The sequence below is a fragment of the Thunnus maccoyii genome, chromosome 5, assembly GCF_910596095.1.
Source record: "Thunnus maccoyii chromosome 5, fThuMac1.1, whole genome shotgun sequence".
NCBI lineage: Eukaryota > Metazoa > Chordata > Actinopteri > Scombriformes > Scombridae > Thunnus > Thunnus maccoyii.
Window position 1 is genome coordinate 11,594,551 of NC_056537.1, and position 21,841 is coordinate 11,616,391.

The window sequence follows — 21,841 nt, forward strand, 5'->3', positions numbered from 1 at the left end:
CTGTTGCTGTCAGTGCAGAAGTGTGGGAGAGAAGAGAGAGCTATGCCCTCTGCCCTCTATACTGCTAACTCACCACCACCACCACCACCACCACCATTTTTGCTGTGGGTGTTAACCCACAGGGAGGTGCTAGTATGAGTGTGTACATGTGTGGTAAAGGGTGCTCTCACAGTTGATTGTATTTATCTGTAACCTTGAGCTTCACCTCTAGTGTGTGTATCCGTGCAAATGCATGTGTGTGTCTTCTCAAACCTGGCCAGTGCTGATGGTTTACTCTCTCTCTCTCTCCCTAATCCTCTCCTCTCCTCCCCCTCTCCTCTCTTCTCTTATCCAGAGCCCGGGCCCTTAATGAAGCTCGGGGTCAGCGGCAGTGTGCGGCTAATTGGCCAAGTTTGCCCGGGGCTCTGGCTGCCTGTGATTGAAGTGTCCAGTGAGGGCCCACTGTGCAGCCACTGCTGCACCCTGCTCTGTTCCACTCCAACAGCCAAGACGCTCACTGCACCCCTGTCTGCCTCTCCCTAGTGAGTAGCACCCGAGGTCATTCTATTTTCACTTACACTCCCAATATTTTGTTCCAGCTTTCTTTCTTCTTGTATTATTTTCACGCAACAACGAGTCCTCAGGATCCCACTTTTTTTTTTTTTTTGCATCACCTGTCCTGCATGTCGTTCCGTGTTTTGTCTTATAAACATTTTATCTTTTGTGCCTTATTTTCTCAGCTTCTATCTGTCTCCTCTTTCCCTATCTGTATTTTTTTTTCTATTGCTAGACTTTAATTCTCACACTTACTCCCAGCATTTTCTCACTTTCCTTGGCTTGTGCCACCCTCACACTCTTTCTCTTCAGTTGCCACAGTGGGATTCGGGCAATTACCACGGTCCCCAATGGGCCAGCAGCCAGAAAAAAAAAAAACAGAAAAAAAAACAACTTTCAGCCCCTGTTTCTCTCATGATGGACCCAACGTTCCTATCCTTGGCCAAGCTGTATCACACTGTTCTGATTTAACAGGAGGGGTTGGAGGCGAGGGGGTGGGGGTTCCTCTAATTAGTCGAGCCTCCACTTTCTACTCGTTAAGGCAGTTCTGGCTCCCATTGTTTGGCTGTCAGTACAAGAGTAGAGGTGGCGGGGCGATAGTGAGCTCTGGGGAAAGGACTGAGCTGATAGGGTGTACAGAGCAGAGGGAAGGGAGTTAGGCAGTAGCTCTGCTACCCAGCAGATAGTTGACCGTCTCACCTGAGAGACACACACACACGTTTCAGCCCCCAAGTGCCACAGCACACCAGTGAAAACACTTTCCGTTATTGTGCTTAGAGAAGTGCTTAGAGAAGTGGAACATTGCTGGCTAGTAAAATGGTCAACACTTCGTGTTTGTGTGTCAGGAAACAATGGTCCAATTATAAGTCAAGTCTTGGCCAAGTTAGTAAGTTATATTCTGTCAAAACTTTATTTGCACACCAGTAGGTTTCTACGCTTGTTTATTAAGGGCCGCAAGTTAAATCTGCTCTGATACTCATTAAATGAAGATCCCCAGCAATTAACCGCTGCTATAATAGTCTTATATAGGCAGCTGTAAAAGCTTCTTCTGTCATACTTCACTCAGAAGTGGAAAAACTACACTTACAACGAGTCACCCTGTCAATTAGATGAATGAAAAGGTGAGGAATATTAACGTGTAATTGCACATGATATATGGCTTCTTCCTAAACTGCTTCTGTGGTGTACTTTAAAGCCTAAAGCTGCCACAAAGCCTCGGGACGTGCTGGTTTCTTAGTGTTCCACGCTCGTCCATCTGTGGAGGGCTTAGTTTGACAGATGACTCCTTTTCTCAGTTATCTTCTCCATAATCAGCTGTTTGCTTAGGTCATAACTCTTGTGCTCCACTTTCTATCACATTCCCTCCAGTGCTGCATGCCTGCCAGCCTGCCCGCAATATGGCTCATTTAAAATGTGGCCTACCCCAGGTGGTTGTTCTGGCGGTACTGAATTAATAGAACTTGGGTGGAGAGATGCGGTTACTCAAAATACTTAAGCTACTGTTGTGACCCAAAACACATCACATTAAAAATCCACATTTCTTATTTTTGGAGTTTTGTTTTGTTGCCACGCTTCGTCTCACATCCCAGAAGATAGTGTAATGTCATGGTAATGACATGCTTTTTGGTATCCATGAGGATTAGGAGGTGTCAATCATTTATCCCATGAGGCTCTGCCTTGGCACAACCCGGAGCAAAGAGGTACTTGCGATGAATGAATTAGGATGCACAGGAGCAAACAAATCTCATGTTTTTTGTTGTCTTTTTTCGCTGTGGTGAGGGTGGGGCCTGTAGTTTTCTTTTCCCTTGTGCGACACTGACCTTTTTATCTGTTGCGTCACTTTTAGATACTTTGAAAATTAATCAATGCAGTCAACTATATAGTTCTGCACTCTTATTCTTGTCAGATACCCCTTTAGTTTACCCTTTTAAATGTGCTTCTTTGAGCAAAAATAGGCAAATAAGACCATTTAATGGATCGTAATACCGTTGACACATGATATTTCAAAGAGAAAGACCATACAAAATATTGTTTTTGAAAAGAGCTCCACATTTATTTACAATATAGCTGATGACCTTACTATGGCACTTATGAAGTTGATACAGATTAATCAAGTGAGGAGAAAGCTGTCCAACATCAAAAGTCCTTTGTATGATATTCAAGATCACTCAGAATTTAATTATGCATCCCCAGGGATGAGAGTGAATAATTCATTTGTCACACTAAATCAAAGTGATGATCCTAACTTTAAATGTCTGTGATCTATGGAAACTCTGAAATTGTCACAATGGTTTGTCAAATGACAAAGTGTCATGTAATCTAAAGCCCACTGCTATGGTAAGGTCATAGTAGGAACAAATGTAGATGTTGCACTGAAAACCTCATGGTCCTGCTGTATGTGTTTCTTTTTCCTTATAACCAGTCTTTTCTCTTTATTTTTCTCTACGGTGATAAATGTATAATTCAACTCCAGGCTTTAAATATTCATCATTACCAAAGCAAGGTACTGCAGTGCCGGCATAAACTAACACCTTCAGAACGTGTAAAAGTAGTTAAAAATGCTGCTGTCCCCCCCCAGACCTAACTGCCAGCTGATAAACCCAATCACCGCAGGCCAACACAGACACGAGGCTTCATCAGCAGCCTACATTTGGCTCACGGAACACGGCAAATGCCACGTCCTTGCGGTACCAAAATAATACAAAAACACCTTGTTCCTGACTCATCACCCCTTCCTTTCCTCCGAGCTCCCCCAACTCCAACAAGATACTGCAACCCTCCAGTTTTCCATCGCCCCCTGTGAATATCCAAGCTGTCGAGGCTGACTGGGCCGAGCGTTTTCTTGCCAGGGCACAGTTGGAACAGATCCGGCCTCCAGGCCACATATACTGCTCCACTCCAGCCCCTGCAAACAAGGCCTGCCCTGCACAACTGTCATCTAAATGCTAAGCGCTTTGGATCGCCACAGTAGATTCCTTTTTGCACATACTCATAAACGTTTTTTTTTTTTGAGACGGTTGGTCTTTTTAGAAAGTGATAGCTTTACATGTTTTATAGCTTGCTGAGCATGAGCTGTTGTTTGAGCTGGTTATGTGATGCATTGAATTTGCAGTGAATCATCATCAATATAGAAAGACTAATCACAAGGTGTAAGATTGCAGAAATCTGGTTAGATGATGCAGCTGCTTTTGTTTCGTTTCCCTGTTTCAGGATTATGTGCTTTACGTTATTTAGAGGCATACTTTTCTGAGGCAACAAAGTGTTGTAATGGTTATCTTTCAGATGATGGTATAAGACCTGTCTGCAGAGTTAATCACCCATCTGCACCCTTGGGGGCTGAAAAATGTAGCCGTCAGATTTTATGGGAACATAAGCTAAACAGTCAGGCCCACTTTAAGGGGAGGCACGTTGAGAGACAGACTCCAGACGAGCCTCTCATACAGTTTCATGTCAAATCCACAGACATACAAATCTCTACAATGATCTGCCAAGTTTCTGCAGGATTCACTGGAGCAGGAATAGCAGAATTTCACACCCCCACCCCGAGCCCACGCTCCCCTCCTCTCAGCCATCACTGGACGCCGCTTGGCAGCAGAGGGTGATGGGAAACATCTGCGAAAGTCAGTGTGTGTGTGTGGATGGTTGAATACACTCACCACTCACTAGATAAAGAATTATGCTTTTTTTTTTTTTTTTTTTTTTTTTAATTATTTTTGGAAGCATCTTTTACATGGCAGCAGAGGAGTCAATTATTCTAACATACAGTAGATCTCACAGTGGAATAAATGAAATATGAATGTAGATACAACATGTAAACTGTTTTAGAAGTTAAAAGGCTCCAGGGCGGATGTTTTAGAACTGATTCTGCATCTCTGTTGGTAAATAAACAAGCAAGAGCAAGTGGGGAAAAGAAGAGATGATAATGCACTTCCTTGTTACCTAAATTACTGCGTCTGGCAAAGAGGACGTAAAGGCAGCCCCCTATTGGCTTTATTTTCCTATTTAACTCACTTTTCTTTGCCCTAATAATGTTGTGTTTGCATGCTGACTAGATGTTGTCAGGAAAAAAAAAAAACTATGAGAGAATGATTCAGCAGGCCCTCTGGATGCTCCTCTGCAGCTGCCAGAGATGTGACTGCTCAGAGTCACTGAAGTCTCTTTTATTTGGGTGTGCTGAGCGATATAAATAATGAAATGGAGCCAGTAATTGGTGGTTCTTGGTAATTAGGACCAAGCTGTCAGCTAGGGAAGTTGCCTCAGTCTGATGGCGCTGCAGGAAGGGCAGTAATTACTATTATCTATGGGGGTTGTTGACACAACAATAATCCCATTCTTAACCAGGATTGTGGGGCTTATGTTTACTATCCCCATTTTTTGAGAGATTCAGCCACAATAATGCCAAAGACATGAATCTTTTATTTGCATTAATGTCCATCAAGTAGCCAACACCGAGCCATTACTGTAAACAGAGAAGAAGACCCCTGGCCCTGAATTTTGTGCTCGGTGACTGCGTGACGAGCTTGTCCATACTTTCATTAGTCAAACAGTTTGACTTTTTCCCTGCAAGCGGTGTGACGCCCAACCATAAACAGCATTATCAACCATCTCAGCAGGTTTTCTAATACCCCTGTAATCCTGTCATTTCATTCATGGATACCGTTGGGGTTATTCTGGGCCTGGAGCGTATCTGCCTGCCTGTCTCTGCTCCTCTGTGTGAGAGATTGGATTCCCCAATTCCCCTCCTGCTCTGTCTTGCCACACACACACACACACACGTTTATGCCCGAGTGTTCGTTCATCTGTTGTCAGATCCCCATAGTGTAAATGGGCTGGGCTGACCAGATAATATATAGGGTAGAGGACAATGGCACCGTATACCCTGCGTAGGGGATGATTCCTAGTTGTGGATAATAACTTGCCCTCGCTGGAGTGAAATTCTGTTCATCTGGCTCAAAACTTACACGCACAGCATTTGCCCCATGAGATGAAAAAAAGTGAATGGGCTCTTCCTGCTATCATGCAAAGTAATGAACCTGCTGGAGACTTGGATGACTTTATGCAAGAAAATGTAGCGTGCGATTATTGGGTGAATGGAAGGGGGCAGCTTGAGGACGTGAGGTTGAGTAAAGGGTACACAAGTCACTGTTTTCACCTATACAGTAGCACATAACAGTCAAATTGCATCTGCTTTGAATTAAACATGTGGCACCTCGTTGCTTGAGGCGTGATGGACATTCAAACATATTGCAAAGCAGAGAAAATGGCTTTTTAAGTAGGCTATTTATGGTGAAGATATTGTATTCATTTGATTATAATAAAACATCCATTACCCTCTGAGTGAATGGCATGGGGAGGTGAGGCTGGCAGAGTGCAGCTCAATGTAATAACAACTGTGTGTCTGCTCTAAATGAGCCAAGGAAAAGAGCGGGTTCCTGCAGATATTACTTTCCTTTGCAGGGGTGCTCAGATCTGGTGATATGCTTCGTGAGGAGTAATAAAGAAATATATCTGTTTTTATTGTGCCTTGGCGACAGAGTTATGTTTAGAGCTAGCATAAAGAGCTGGAACATGGCGTAAAATGATATTATGGCCCATTAGGTGGGGGCCCGAGCTAAGCGTCGCTAGCGGTAACCGAGGACCGGGGGTAATGGGGCCGCGGCGTATTGTCTGTGATCTGCTCTTTCACTTCTCACTGATTGAATCGTCTACATCACTGGCACTCCATCTCCTGGGGAACCGGAGTAGACGAGGTGATTTTGGCTGAAGACATCACTCTGTCAAACCTAGGAGATAAGAGAGTGGGGTGGCGGTGGTGGTGGGTGGGGGGGCTTCTGAAATGTAAAGAAAAGTTGATGTCCAGGAATTGTAGCTAGATTTGTGTGTAGAGCAAACTGATCCCAAGGTGTATAGATGTTTCATTTCTGAATAGGAGGCATGCTCTTCATAGCTGTGCATAGGGGCTCTTAAGTTGGATTTCTGACTGTGAACAAAGGAAAAAGTATCGGCTCTCTGGGTCTCATCTCACGTGGTCTAGGCCTGCTTATGCTGCCATACATCCTTAACCAATGCTCTCAAGGTTCTCAGTCTCCTGACCTTGTACATTTCTCTCTGGTCTTGATCTCTACAGAGCTGACCCTCTACTGCTGGGGCTTTCCCCACCGGATTTCAATTGGAGGGTTTAGGAGCATATTAAGGTGCTGTTCTGTCTGGCAGAACCTTTAACGTGCCCTTCCCTTAGGACCCACTCCAGCTCGACATACTGTAAGGAGGGGTCTGGACTGGGTGAGAAGCAATAAATTATATAAATACCTGGCAACTCAGGAGTCTCCTACATTACGCCTGTTGACACCCAGAACCTGACTGCAAACTCAGCTTCACCTCTATCCTTTGTCAACCTACACCCTTCCAGTTGTGAGCTGAATAGGGAAGGCATTGTGTTGAGCGGCATAGTTTATCTGCTCTTCTGCGCAGGCAGCATGGGGGCTCGGGAAGTAATCTGAACCAAGCAGGCAAAGAATTCAAGGCATCCTGAATGGAACCAGATGTGTGTTTTTGTTCACTCGAGTCTCACTGACTGGTGATTTTTACTTGCACATAACACACAGAGACATACATAAAAATGCATCTGGGTGCCTACTCAGACAAATACATATAATCACAAAAAGCATCCAGGGCAGTCTGGCTTTCATATCGGGACTAGATGATATGATAAGAGTGGGATCAGCCAGAAACGGCCACTGCTGGCTTGTTTATGTTTGCACAATGTGCCGGCCAAGCAGCCCTTCCTTCGTCCTTCATAGATTACCACTCAGATTGTGTTGCTTTTACTCGCTTGTACATGTGGGGCTGTGTTGACCCACAGATGGGCAACAAATATGCATTTCCATCAGTATTGGTGGAACATTTCACCACATCTGAGCTGCCTAATCTTTTTTTTTTTGCATTCTGTCTTAGTTTTGACAAATAATCATCTTAAGAGCCCAAGTGAAAAATGAAATGATTAACTGAAACCTTGGAGGAGGATGACAATACTGGATATGCCATTCCCAACAACTGTTCTGTAATGAGACAGATACCTGTTTAGAATAATGTTTTAAAGCCAGTAAAAACGCTAAAATTAGAGGTTCATTCTTCAAAGAAAGAGCAACGAGGAATGAGCTTGACAATTTTAAGTAAATCCACTGAATTGAAAAAAATGGCCTTTCATTGTGAGACTCAACAATAACGTTGTTGATAGAAATCAGGAAAAGTGGTCCATTTATATTAAATGAAATGTTGAACCTTTTTTCATGGCAGACATTTGACTTGTCATAGCAGGAAAAGTACAGTCGTAACTAATAATATTAAAGATTGAAGTGTCCCAGTAAGCCAGTCCAGTGAGCTACAATTCACACTTCCGATACTGGAACACTTAAATGAAAATGAGCTATTATTAATGTTATTAATGACAAATGACAGTGAGCTTTTCTTGCTATCACATGTCAAAATGTCTGCCAAGAAAATGTCCGTTGCTCAAAACATGCAGGAATAACTGAAAATGAGAATGTATATTCATGTTTGATTGCCCTATGACAACTATCTCATCTGTTATGATGCTTTTGGTTTGCTGTCACATGTTGCTGGTTGAACTCTGAACTCTGTAAAAAGTTTTAAAAAAAACGGTTAACTTGACCAGCTGCTTTCTGTCATTACAGCAACATTGCGTAAGTGTTGTCCTGGCTAAAGCACTTAGATGGTTCCGCCAGTGACACACAAAGGCTTTTCAAATCTATTCCACGTCCAAAGACTTGTTTCTCCTTCTTCTTGGCTCCGCTATACCATCAAAGGGAGTGGTGTTCATTGGCCAGAGTTTTGCTGGCAGGAATGTGTGACTAAGTGTGTGCGTGCTTGTTGCCTGAACATGTAGGCTGGTATCAGCCATCACCACAGGAAATGACCAGCCGTTTGCTTTGAAGTCCCAGCAGAGTTTTTCATTATTCCTACTATCTCCAGAGACACGAGGCAACAGACCCGCCCCTCCTCTTACATTGCTGATGCTCTGCACTCACCCTCGGCTGCTCCCCACTCAGAGCTGTGCCACCAAATGCCTGTTAGAATGCAGAACAAGCGTCTATTAGCATAGAGTATGGAAGTGCTGGCCGCCACAGGGCAAAAACCCCACCACTACACCCTCATTTCTACACACCACACTTGCCTGAAAAGGCTGAGAGGGCACGTGTAATTGCATTTTCTTCTCCCTGTGCTGAAACTCGAATGCTAGATACAGGGAATTCTAAGATTCTCCAACCCTGGCCCATTCTTCCACTTCCTTTTTCTCAGTTATTCCCTGTTGCCTCACCGCTCACCTCCACCCCATTCAAACCTCCACTTCCTCTCCTTACGCTCCTAGCATGTCGAAAATGTGTGGCGTGCGGAGATGAAATTAATTGGATCGCAGTGTAGAAGTGTTCAGCCCCCCGTGGCGTACTGCTGTGTGAGGTTGGATTGGCACAGGCTCACCAGAGCTTGCTGCAAGACCAAGACTTGCTCTGCTGCCAGTTTCTGCCAATATGGAGCCTAGCTTTCTACACACTGTCTTACATGGAATCAAATTTTTGTGCTCATACACTATACGTACACTCCTACACACACACACACGCACACACACATACAAATAACAACTGTCTTTTCTCCAGTGGTTCATACAATATACATGTACAACTTTGAGAGCAGGGAGGCAGATGTGTTGTTTATCTGCCAGTAGGGCGCATGCCAAAGTAGCATGCCTGCGTTGGGTGTGGTTGAAATCTGGGTTAGGAAATCCCTTGTCGAGGTTATTACATGCAGTAATGCTAATGAAGCTTTTGCTCCAGTAATGGTATTACCAAATGGAAATGCTAACCCACATGTTCTAATCGAGCATCACAATTTACAATGACAAAATCCTAATGACTAAATGTCTAGTCTACTAGCGCCCGGACAATCTGGATCATGTGTATGTTAATGCTGCCTTTTATGAGATGCAAATGCAGAGACTCTAGGCTACAATCAAAATTTGTGTGAAGTAGCTTTTAAAAAGCATGTTTTACTCTGCACTAAAACTAAGTACATTGTATTAAATTTGTTAACAGTGGTGCCAATATATTACTTTAGTGTTGGTACTGATATGAGAGCGAACCTGTTTTATAAAACTTCTTTTCATTTAACTAAATATGCAAAACTTCTCAGTGCATCAGTGTTTTTGTCTCAACACAATCAGCCAAATTAGCCAAACTAAAATAGCAAAGTTTGCGGTAGCCCTGGTGGTCTATGCTTTTAAAGTTAAACTGATTGCAATGCACACGCTTGGGGTCTGCTGGTGGCTTTTGTTGCATTTCGTTCCTTTATCTTATAACTATTGCATAACAGCACAAAATGCCGTCCAAAATATGTTTCTGTTTAGTTTTCTGATATAACTTAGAGAATTAATAAACGAGGCTAAAAATTTGACCAAGCATTCAGTGCCAACTTTCAGTATCAACACTGAGTGCTATGGAAAGATTTTGGTGATAAGTATTGAGATTCAATATCTAGCCCTACTCTGTCCAACTCTTCCATTATGTGTTTGGAGCTTGTCTTGTGTTGTTATAAATACTTCCTCTGTTCAGAGGTTGCTGTTTGTTTCCCCCCTTGCTGTCCAATCAGTGCTGTGTGGCTGTGGCTTTTTGACTTCTCTGTTTGGCCTTCTCCCTCCGTCCTGCCGGCTGGCTTTGTCTGATTTATGACAGTCTGGAGCTAATGGTACAGAACCAGGATTTGTGTCTGTGGTGTTGTGACTGGACCGGTGCCGGCTCATTGGCCTCCTCTCCTATCTCTCTGTCTCTCTCTCTCTCTCTCACTTCCTCCCTCCCTCTGGACGAGTTGAGCGAAATAGTGAGATGGCCGGTGAGCGACTCGGGTGTTGATCAGCATCCCTGCACTGAACTCATTCGTCTTCTCCCCCCCCCCCCCCCCCCCCCTCCTGCTTTCCGCCAGAGGAACCAGGCTGCAGGCTGGCGGGGGAGCCGACTCACCTTCAGACAAGGCCACCAGACCTTGCCTCACCTTTCATCCCTTTTCATCCTTCATACTCCCCCATTCCTTCCTCACACACACACACACACACACAGACACGCACACACACACATACACATTTTCCCGTCTCTCTCGGCCCCTCTGTGTCGGCTCTGAAGACCGGGGCCAGGCTGCGAGGCAGGCAGGGGGCCTTGTATGTGGAACTGTGTTAATTAGCACAGGAGTCTGGAGACTAAAGTCACGTTATCTACCACCACAACCCCCCTCCTCCAAACCCCCTCATCTCTTTCCTTCTTCCTCTCTCCCTCTCTCCATGTCTCTGGAGGTTGCTTCCATCATGCCGCTTGCGTCGCCAGGTTTGTGAAGGATGTCGCTGCCAGCTGTCTTTTTCATGGACGACTGCCAACCTCTCCCCATATCTTCCGTCCGTTGTCATTTCCTCATTTATTCCCATCTTTCTCTTTTTCCCCACCTCCCGCCGTTTATCTGTTAATGAACTCTGTGTCTCAAGCCTGTTTCTGTTTTCCAGCCTTGTCTTAGATAGAGTATGTTTTTTTTTTTAGGCAAGGACAGGGTGTTATGGAGCCCTCGTTGGCACATTGGCGCAGTGGTACCAAGGTCGGGCAGGGCGGAGAGCGCCCAGGTTGGCAGACAGTCTGTGTCCGCCACACCATGCCAGCTCTGCAATCTGTGAGCAGTGTGTTAAGCGCAAAACAGACGCTCCATTTCCCTCTCGGCCTGGTGGCGTTTGCCTTTTTCAGTGGCCCGATAAAGGTCAGAAGAGCATGGGCAGACAAAGAGAGCTTTATGTCCCATTTGAACAATGAGAATCACAATCGATTGGCAGCTTCTGCTCGACCTTCCTCTCTTTCCACCAGGCAATGCAACATATTTTCTGCGTGGAAGCAATCCTGATATGGCGCCTTCACCCCTGATCGAGTTCTTTGCACTGTGGGTGAATTGTAGCCCATTCCATTTCTGAGTTTTACATAGAGAAACACAGAGGCAGAGTGCTAAGCAGAGTTGATGATTGTACACGTGTCTGAACCATTTCGTGTAAACCGTTGAAAGCATGGCTGATGTAGCCCACACAGGCTGCCTGGCCCATTCCAGAAAAAAAAAGGGGGGGAGTGCATTCTGTGTGTCCGGAGACTTTTTCTATCTGTGTGGCTTCATGTCCATCTGTGTGCGCTTGAAAATGAATCCATTTGTCTGTCTGTTTTGTAGTTGCTGAGTAGCCCTGCCTCCCTTGGTGTGCAAGAGCTGTTAAGCTCTCCTGCACTTTATTTGACCCTGGCCTCCTATGAGGTGTCATAGCGAGCCAAGTGTAAAACAGATGTATGCCAAATAAAGACATGAAATCCCTCCTCTTGTGAAAACTCGAGCACACAGTGAGTCAGTGAGTCAGTCATTTCTTTTGTTCACACTTTATAACTTGTGCTCCAGAGAATTCCAGCTTCATAAATTAAGCTCACTTGGCCTTTGATTATATCAATTAATCTGCACTGACAGTGCTTTATGAAGGACACACTGGGCAAGGCTAATTGTGCCTTTAAACCAGTTACATATAAGAATTTCCATGTCATTAGTCACTCCGCTACAAATCTGAGAAGGGCTTTTCTGCACTCTTTCTCCAAAACTACTTCTATGCGTCTTTGTTGTTTTGTTTATATGCCTGTTTTTCTGTTAAGTGCCTCTATTTGTCCTTCTACACCCCACCAACCCTCCCAATAGTATTCCACCCATGGTTATGTAGACTTTTGAGAGTTTGAGTTCTAAATATCCCCTCATTGATGAACTACTTTGATACCCTTGTTAAAGTGAGCTGATTCCACCATCGAGGGAATTAAGGCCGCTTTTGTACACTGAGGCTCCTTGGTGCCATGCAGAGCTGTGATAGTGCCTTCTTTCAGAGAAATAGAGGAACAGGGACAGAGAGGGTGGGAGGGAGCATCTCTCTGATCTTCTGCCTCTCTCAGAACCATCTGTCTGGTGCTGGCCCAACATTCTGTGCTGCTTAGTATTAGCACTTACAAATATATACATTTCTCACATCAAGCTTTTGAGAGAAGTCGTACCCCTCGCTGAGTTATGCTCGCCAGGAGATGGGAAGCGAGAGCAGATTGGAGCTGGGCAGAGTTGTGGGAGCGATGCCTGCCGTTGCTTCATTGATGGGAGGGGTGGGAGTGAGGGAGGGGGTGCACTCTATTTGATGGATAATGGAATCAGGACTAGGGATTGGTTGTGTGATCAGGGTTTGTAATATATCCCAGACTGGCAAATGGGATATATTTGTTTCCAGCAGCTTGAGATCACAGCAAGCCACATTAACTCCGAATACTGCCTGTTATATGTGCACATTTATCATTCCTGTTCTTATACTCATATAAGATTTCCCTTAAACATGCCTTAGCAACAGGTTTTACATGGCAGCATTGTAAAATCATTGATGTGATAAAAGCCTTTGATAACCACTCTGAACATGCAAAAGCATGCATTTAGGTTTTTATTTATTCCTTGTTTGCCAAATGATGTCTGCTGTAAAAGATGATGTTGCTCTGTTAGTCACAGACAGAGGTTTAAGAAGTTTGGGGGCATAAGCAAAGTGATATTCACAAATGCTAATAAGCTAGATACAGCGCACTCTTCCTGTCAGTTGTCAGTGCTAGGTAAGCTTCTGAGTCGTACAGCAGGATGATTTGGTGTTAAGTCTGTCTGCTCCTCTTTTTTTGGGGGGGGGGGGGGGGGATATCTTGGGGTGAGCAGCTTTTATCCAAGGCTTCCATTTCTCTTTAGAAGCTGGTGACTGACTCTCCCACCCCTCCTCCTCGGTTCCTCGCTGCTGTGAAATGGAATTGCCTTCTCGTTCGTTAAAGATTTTCTTGTCGCTGCCTCGTACTACTCGAGGAGTGAGATCGCTTGAAATGGCTGAAAGTTCTCAAAAACCACTGGAGAATTATGGGGTGGTAGCAGTGGTGTGGGGGCAGATGGGGGAGCTAACATAAATAAAGAAAATTGCTTTTTTCCTATTTTTCTGAATTAAATCTGTTTGGGGGGACTTTTTTTTTTTTTGACAACACACAAATTAATTCCAGCGAGTTGTCGCTTTACATTAAAGCATGAAGTGGCCTGCTGGTGTAAGGGAAAGCAATCCCTCTTCTGGTTGCCATGGAAGCAGGTGCGTTGTAGCACTGGGTACCAGCTGTGTTGGTTCTGCCAAAACCGCTGCCCACCTATATCCTATAGGCTTTTCTGGGGGTGAATGGTTTCCCTTTCAGACCATCCAGTCTCCTCTCTGAGAACATTTTGCCCATTTTTGAATTGTAATGATATTTATGAAACACTGTTCCCATGTGTGGCTTACTCCAATCCTTTCATGTGATCCCCCCCCCTCACTTTAAAAATCAAACAGCAGAGGATAATCTGCATTTGCTGAGAATAATCCCACTCTTCTTAAATTATGTTTCTCTAAACAGTTGTTTGCAGTGAATTAGCCATATGAACTTTTCTCACAAAACCCCCTTTTTCTCCTCCACTCGCTCTGTCCTTTTTCACTCAAACTCTCATCATCAGTTCCATCTGCCCCAAAACAACACAACTGTTCCCCGCGTCTCACACCCATGCCCCGGCACCCATAGTGTTGGCGTACAAGTACAGCATTGCTCGGGGGGTGTGCAGCGCCAATCTTAATCACATTGGGTGAGCACACCTGTGAAAACAGATGTCCACCGGGGATGGCATGCTGTTCCTCTTTAGGGTGGAGCGTCTGCGTATGGCTTGCCACCGCTCCTCTTCCTCCCTCCCCCTCTTTTGCTCAGAGTTTATCAGGTCCCCAGCGGGCAGGCCTGGCCCCAACACCCAGACAGGAAGAGCCCATGGCGGCATCAGGCAGGGGGGCAGGAAGCAGCGGTCCCCAGGCTTTACCCCCTGCTCTGTTTATTTTAATATTACTCCTGCTTACAGATGATAATGAGAAAGTGTGATCAAAGACACAGAGCCTCTCTGCCTCCCAATAGAGCAGGCATGTTGATATATTATGAAGTACAAAATCAATTCTAAAGGAATTTGATGCCTCTATGATCGTAAATCATTTTTAGCCCTTTTTTATGAAAGAACTTGATAAACACCAGGTGTTGACCTTTTAAAATGAACCTCTCAGATTACAAATGGATCCCAGTCATAAGAATAGGATTACATTGATATTTGCCACACGGAAAAGAATCAGTATGGGCATATTAATGCTGCTATACGATTAAGTGCTTTATGACAGAATTAGTCAACACAATGTTGTGTTTTGTATAATTACATCCTTATCTGATAGAAGGCATCTTTTAAAGCCAGAGCCACGTCGCTGTGCTTTAGCCTAGAGGCTTGTGGAATAATGTACATCGTTAAATCGTTCTGCAAGATAACTACTGATTTTAATGAGTTAACCAGACAGAATGATCTGTATTAGTGAATTTTAAAAAGGCGATAAACCGATAAACACATCACTTGCCATAGTAGAAAAGGAATATGTGATTTCTATCCAGCTGTGCTTTCCCATTTGCTGGTCTAAAACCTCTTCCATTTCAGGCTGCCGGTTTCATAAAGGTGCCTCTCCCCACCTACATCGACACAGAGGTGGTCAAAACCTGGCAGCGCATGGCCCCGGTCCTGCCCACCCATGCTGACATGAGCTAATGCTATATAGAGTCAGGTCACCCAAATTACCAAACAATCCTATTTTCTCAGTTGCATTTCATGGTTTCTTGCAATGCACATGGTTTGGGGTTTTGTGTATCCCAGTTTTGAGATAGCCACCTCCTGAGATTTCTGCTGCCAACCCAAAACAGTGGAGGTGAAGGCAATTTTGTTTGTGGTGCTCACAGCAGTGAAAAATTACATTAAAAAAAATTCAACAGCAGTGTGTCTTTCCAGGAACACTGTCTCCATTACTCTGGATAATCCACTGACCTCACTGTGAACAGTTTTCATTTGAACTGCTTTCTACCAAAGACGTAGTCCCTATAGCCCCGTTCAGATGGGATTTATATCTCTAGGGGAGGTGTGTGTGTGTGTGTGGGGTTTCTGTATTACCTGTACTAGTCAGTGATATGTCCCCACCCTAGTGATACGTACAGCCCTAATTACATACTGTTTTATTGGCAGACTCACTCATTTAGTTCCTGTCCAGAGAGACACTTTGCATTTTAAAATGATAACTCTTAAGTTTTCATACACAGAGCTGCATTCACAGTTCCTGAGTTTCATCAGCTCAGTGTATGTTGTGACAACTTGAGAACCAGAAAAGGATTTTGCTAACCCGATATATCCCTTGTTGATAGCAGTGAACTCATCCAGTGAAGGAAAAAACGAAAAATAAACTTTAAAAGTCACAAGCTCATCAAATAAGTTGTTGTAAGGTCACGTTGCAGGTGAGTCTCTTTCCTGATCTACCTTTTGTGTAGTTGAACTGATGTTACGTATTGTGAGTGAAATGTATTTGGCACTCTTGCAAATAACAATCCCTTTCGTACATAGAAAGCCTAAACAACATTCAGAATGAGACCTTTAAATGGTTTTCAACTGTCTCTGTTAATAATTAAACAATTACCAATTTGCCATTTGACTAAAACGCTGTCTGGAATGATGAGTTTTGCTTGAAAGGAGGTGGGTAAACATTTCTTAACCCACCTCCCACTGTAAGATTAATCCTAACATCGGGCTAAATCACAGAGGAAAAACAAAACTATCCGCCATGGGCTCTGCAAAACTAGTTGAATGAGAAAACATATTTTTTATGATTTGAATAAAACAACCTTTTAACAGTTTTGTTTTGAGACACGTGGCAGACCGCTCACCACCCCGACAGGGTGCATACCCTCCATCCCTGTACCAGCCTCTGTCCACCGCTCCATCCTCCCGTCGATCCAGCATTGATCCAGGCTCTTATCTCCACTCTGATCCCTGTGTTATTTCGGGAGCATAGGGATTGCTTAATGATCTATTGACCTGATCTATCGATCTGTACAGTTAACCACAATGGACCATCTACTAAAGAGGAGCCTGTAGGGCACGCACTCCTCTCTTGTGTACTCCTACTCAACTCGCGCCCTCCCACCTCCTGTGCAACCAATCTCAGTGCTCTTTGTTTCCCTGCTCTTTACTCCAGAGAGATTAGGTCTTAATGTGCTTTAAGCATCTGGCTGTAAAGTGGTGTATGTATTTTTTTTGCTATCTAACAGCGCTGTGCCTAAGATGACTGCTAATGCTAAATCCTCTCCCTGTGTTTTCATTTAACTTACCGTCTTTGTGCATGTGACTTGCTGACACTGATTTGTTCAGCCACTCATGTCTGCTTTGTTTGAAGCAAGATTACCTCATTTGAACTGTGACTTTTATGTTCCCTGCAACAGGCTTACTCCTTGATTGAATCAAAAACAAGGAACCAGGCTGAGTTGAACTTAAGTTTCCCTGTGTTTGACATTAACCTGTAGTTAGTAGACATAAGGAAAGCAGATAGCCACTTGACAAGTTGAAAAGAGCCTATTTATAGACAGCCTGTTATGTACACAGGTGTGTGTGTGTGTATATATGTATATGTATACATATATATATATATATATAGTCCGACAAACATGAAGAAACCAGTTAAACACCACCAACACATCTGATTGGATCTTGCCCCATGTCTCGTTTGCAATGTGGCACCTTCAAGCACGACTGCAGTTGCAGCGATTGCAGATCTCGTCATGGGTGAGATCCTCTGGGATTTGCAAGACACAAATAAATGATTCTTCTGTGTTTAGTGCATTTGTAGTGTTTTGCTGGTGCTTCCGCGATCGTTTTTGTCATGCTGGCAGCGCAGCATGACAAAAACAATCATGGCAAGCGTGGTTGGTCAGTTTGCCTGCCTGCACGTGACAGCTTCTGTCCAGATTTTCATTAAATTTGGTATGGATTTTCACAGTCCCAAGAGAATGATTTATAATAATTTTTGTTAACCTTTCAAGTAGTGCGACCATCTGCTCTACATTTCTGTTTAACCAACACTTAAGGTGATGGTAAGGCTTTTCAAAGAGCTGGATTTTCTTGCAGCGGATGGGCGACTTTATTGTTTTTATTTTTTAGTTTCATGTTTTTATCACAAGTCTACATAAATTTGTGATCCAGTGAAACTAGTTCCTTGCTGTTGGTGGCATTTATTGTCTGCTACTTTTTGTCTGCTAATTTTGTTTTATCACTTTCTCTTTGGTGGCCCACTGTGGTTGCGAGGTGCACATGGGATGTTGTGTGATGCGGTGCCAAATAAACAGTGAAAGATTGTGGGCTCTAAATGGGCTATTTGGGTTCAATAATTTTACTGTTCTGCTAATGTGTGTGTAAGAAGTATTAATATGCACAATTTATTAATTTGTGTGTTAATTCGTGAGAACAAATTATCAAATGTTTTACTCCTGTTCTCCCATATGGGACATGTAGTGGTGTAAAAATGTTCTGAAAAATAAGGCAGCTCATTCTGTCAAGTAGGGGAAAAAAAAAGCTATGAAATCCTCAGTAAGAATAGTGAAATGCTCAGTATTTTTTCTTGTTCTCGTTCATTACTTCCCTATTTTACAAACATTAGCTCCTCAGGTTTTTTAATATGACCTAAACCATTAACAGTAAAGTGAAGGTTATCCCACGTTCAAACCACAAAACTTCAGGTCATTTCACTCTAATTAATGAGCAATATTCCAAATTAAATTGAACGCTAAAGGCTTACAAATATACCAATATTACACAATTATTAAATATATAAACCAAAACCACAATATATTTTATACACCATCACTTCCCTGACATTAGAGGCGCATGCATCACGGTCATGACAGTCAATGCGGGTCATGAGGAGTGTCATCTGCGGGCATGACCGGGCGTACAGATTCCATGATGTGATTCCAAATGGTGACACACATTATGTGGCGTTATGAAATTAATGTGGCTGCGATCGATATCGGACGACTTTCAAGCAGCTCAATTTTACACTTGCTGCAGGGAACAGATGGTACTCGCTGATAATGTTGCTGGAGGTGGATCCATGGCAGAGAAGATACAGAGGGGAGACCAGATCCTCTGGAGCACAGGAGAAAAGAGAAAAGAGGTTAAGACGCTGTGTAATACTTATTCACATAACCTGCATGGATGAATAATTTTCTTATCAGATTTATGTAATGAATAGTTAATAGCACATCAGTTCCCGCTGTCTATGTACACAACACATGACCCCCTCCAAGTTCCTGATTCATTTAAACAGGAATGGCACCAGCACAGTTACCATGTAAATGATTTCTGTAGTCTTGTGCAGTTATCATTAACATCAGTGCTTTATGTAGCTTGAGGGCATAAATTTGTGTTCACACTGTGTTTGAAGGAAAAACATTGCAGTGACACTCAAATATTAAAACACACCCACAGGCACACTAATGCCTCAGCAGCAGCAGAGAGTGTCGTATTGTATTCCTGCTTTCTAGGGCTGAGTGGGATACCTGTTGAAGAATTTTGGGGGTGCAGAAACCTGTCTGGTCTATAATTGATAGGTCTTGGCATTGCATTGATAGGACCGGGTATCTATGTGAAAATGGGCCTCTATCTACACCTCGTAAATCTCTCAGTCATGTCAGGTTGAATCTCCTCAAACTACATATCCTGGGGGAATGGGCGAATGAGACAAGCGCCCCGGTGTTGAAAAGCATGTTATTGGAGCCCATTCCTGCTCTGGGATTCCTTTTGGGCCCCTGTGATTACATTGCCTCAGCCAGGCCGTGTTTGTGTGCATGCCTGTCACCGAGTGTGTGTGTGTGTGTGTGTGCGTGTATTTTTGGTCTGTGCTCTACCAAGTTTGGTGTGTGTCCACTGTTACTCGTATGACTCGCTCAGAGCTGAAAGCCAGACCGAGTGAGGGATCAGAATTCTTAAAGCAAGTCTGGGCACATCTGGTTGTGATTGGCAGGAGAAAAAAGGGTCCCTGTGTTCTGGGAACTGGCAGCAAAAGCCTGACCCAACCCAGTATAACCCAGCCCAGTACAGTACAGAACCAGCCAACATGGGAAAAAAAAACACCAACAGCAGGACTGTTCCCCTTCACCCCTCCCTACTTATCCTGACTCTTGGCCAATTCTCATAATCCCACAGCAAAGCCCCTGGCAGTGCCTTTTTTTTTTTTTATAAACAGTGTTCAGAGCTCTCCCATTCCTTCCATTTCAATATAAGAAAGTAGGAGCTGCCATGAGCCAGGTAGGCCCAGAGCTCCATTACTTTTGGCGGCAACTCTTGTGTCTGGGATAATGATGCCCCAGGGGGTGAGTGTGTGCCTCAATGTCTGTTTGTTCATCTTGCCAACTTAGTCGAAGTAGGTGGTGGGAAAATTGCTATGGGCAGGCGATATACTGAAAGACATTTCATGGCGGGTGCTAAAATTCTCCCATCTGTTGGATTTTCAAGTTAAAGGTGGGGAGGTCTCAACATACTTTGTGTGTTAAGGATGGCACAGCGCAGATTGAGCACGACAGAAAAGACCCCCCCCCCCCCTCAACCAAGCGTAACTGAGAACAGCGGCAATTAAAAAGTGATGCCAGCATTTACAGCGGCTGCCTGAAGCCATTGTTTTCTCTGCCTACTTTCATCACGCTCATTATTTGGACCAACGCTTTACCTGTGGCACGTCAATGTGGTGCTGGTTTAGGAGATAGCCTGGCCGGCTTCTCCTTGGTGGCTGCAGCTGAAAACAAGCCCTGTCACCTCAGTAAATCCAGCTCTAATTCAAATGGAGCGTGTGCGTTTAGCCTTCTGAACCTCCAGCCCTCTGCTTGGACACAGAGACAGTTAGACTCCAGCTACAGAGAGAATATCACGGCTTCTGTTATTGTGCCTTTAGTGCTGCAGGGACTATTTGCCATCCTTATTAAGCAGGCTGACTGGTGACTGGGCAACAAGCCTGGGTGTGTGGGTACTCTGTCTGTACGTGACACTGCTCAGTTTGGGATATGCATGTGTGTCTGTGTATGCGGAGGCAGGCAGGCGGGATGCCTGAGGCAGAGCACTGAAGCCAGAGCACTACTGGTGTTTCCACACATGCCACAGATCCAGTGACCCTCACCAGCATAATGACTGTGGGGTTAATTCCCCGGGAGTGGCCTGGTGCTCAGAGGGAAGAGATGAGAAGAAGTGTGCCGAGGAGGGCGATACAGCGGGCCGTGGCTATACAATGTGCTGCAGCTCTTATTCTCCCATGTAACACAGAGTGATCTGTTTCTACCCCATCCTTTCTGATGGGATTTTGCAAGCTGCCAATAATCCACTGGCATTGCAAGGAGAATCTCTCTCCCTCCCTCTTGCTGTCTCTCCGCTTCTCATTCTCATGGATTTCTAAAGCTAAAAATAATTTCGCCACAAATGGGTAAAAAGCTGAGAGGGAGAGCGCTTGTTTTTCTTTTTTCTTTTTTTTTATTATCCCTAAATCATGGCTGAAATGTTTGAAGGAGGGTTTGGCTGGCAGAGAGTAAGAAGTGAAATTACACAGCGACAATCTCCTACTCCATCTCTGAGGCGCTGTAAGACGAGGCAGAAATGCCCATTTCCCCGCCGCATTAAGTGATTTGCAGGGCAGCATTTGAGTACGATTGTTCAGGGGGAGCACATGAGAAATCATCTATTTGCATGACATTTTCCTTCTCAAGATGGAGAGAGATGTTAAGTGCCGTTACCGTTTTCCTCTAGACACTGACGGGGAAATTGTTCTCATAAATAATGTTTTCAAATGAAACCACAGTTACGGTGTACACAGAAATGTCCCTGAATAATACCCCCAAGGCCTGTTCGCCCTGCTGGTATCTTAGTGTACTTACTTTGCCTAGCTGTAAATCATTAGTGCTGCATGGCTGTGCGAACCCTTTCCATTAGTATTCAAAGTGCACTGTAATGAGATGGAAAAAGTAGGAATGGAAGGCAGTGTGAAAACTCTCCGTTGGATTTGGCCCTTTTGATTTTTAGCAACTCTCTCCAAATCCCAATTCCTATCTTCCACGGCTGCAGTTTGTGTTTTGTATTTGTGTTGTAAATTGATGAGAAGGCTGCCAGCTCGACTGTTATCTGGAGGGAGAACAAGTGTGTGCGTGCACGTGTAATCGTGTGTGCGGAGAGCAATGGCCGCACTCCCCGTTGTTACATAATGATGAGATATTGAGTGTATGACCTGGTACCACTTTATCTCGCCCTGCACAGATTGCATTCCATAATCTAATGAGACAGATAT

The 21,841-nt window shown here is 44.2% G+C and overlaps 1 protein-coding gene across 1 annotated transcript in view; it reads left to right on the forward strand.

Annotated features, from left to right (window-relative positions):
* Positions 1 to 481: 481 nt before the first annotated feature.
* The window catches only part of plxnb2b (plexin b2b), a 95,131-nt gene continuing 73,771 nt past the window's right edge, over positions 482 to 21,841 (forward strand). The window contains exon 1 of the mRNA XM_042411844.1: positions 482 to 521. The gene's annotated coding sequence lies outside the window, so the exon portion shown is untranslated. The remainder of the gene's footprint in view (positions 522 to 21,841) is intronic.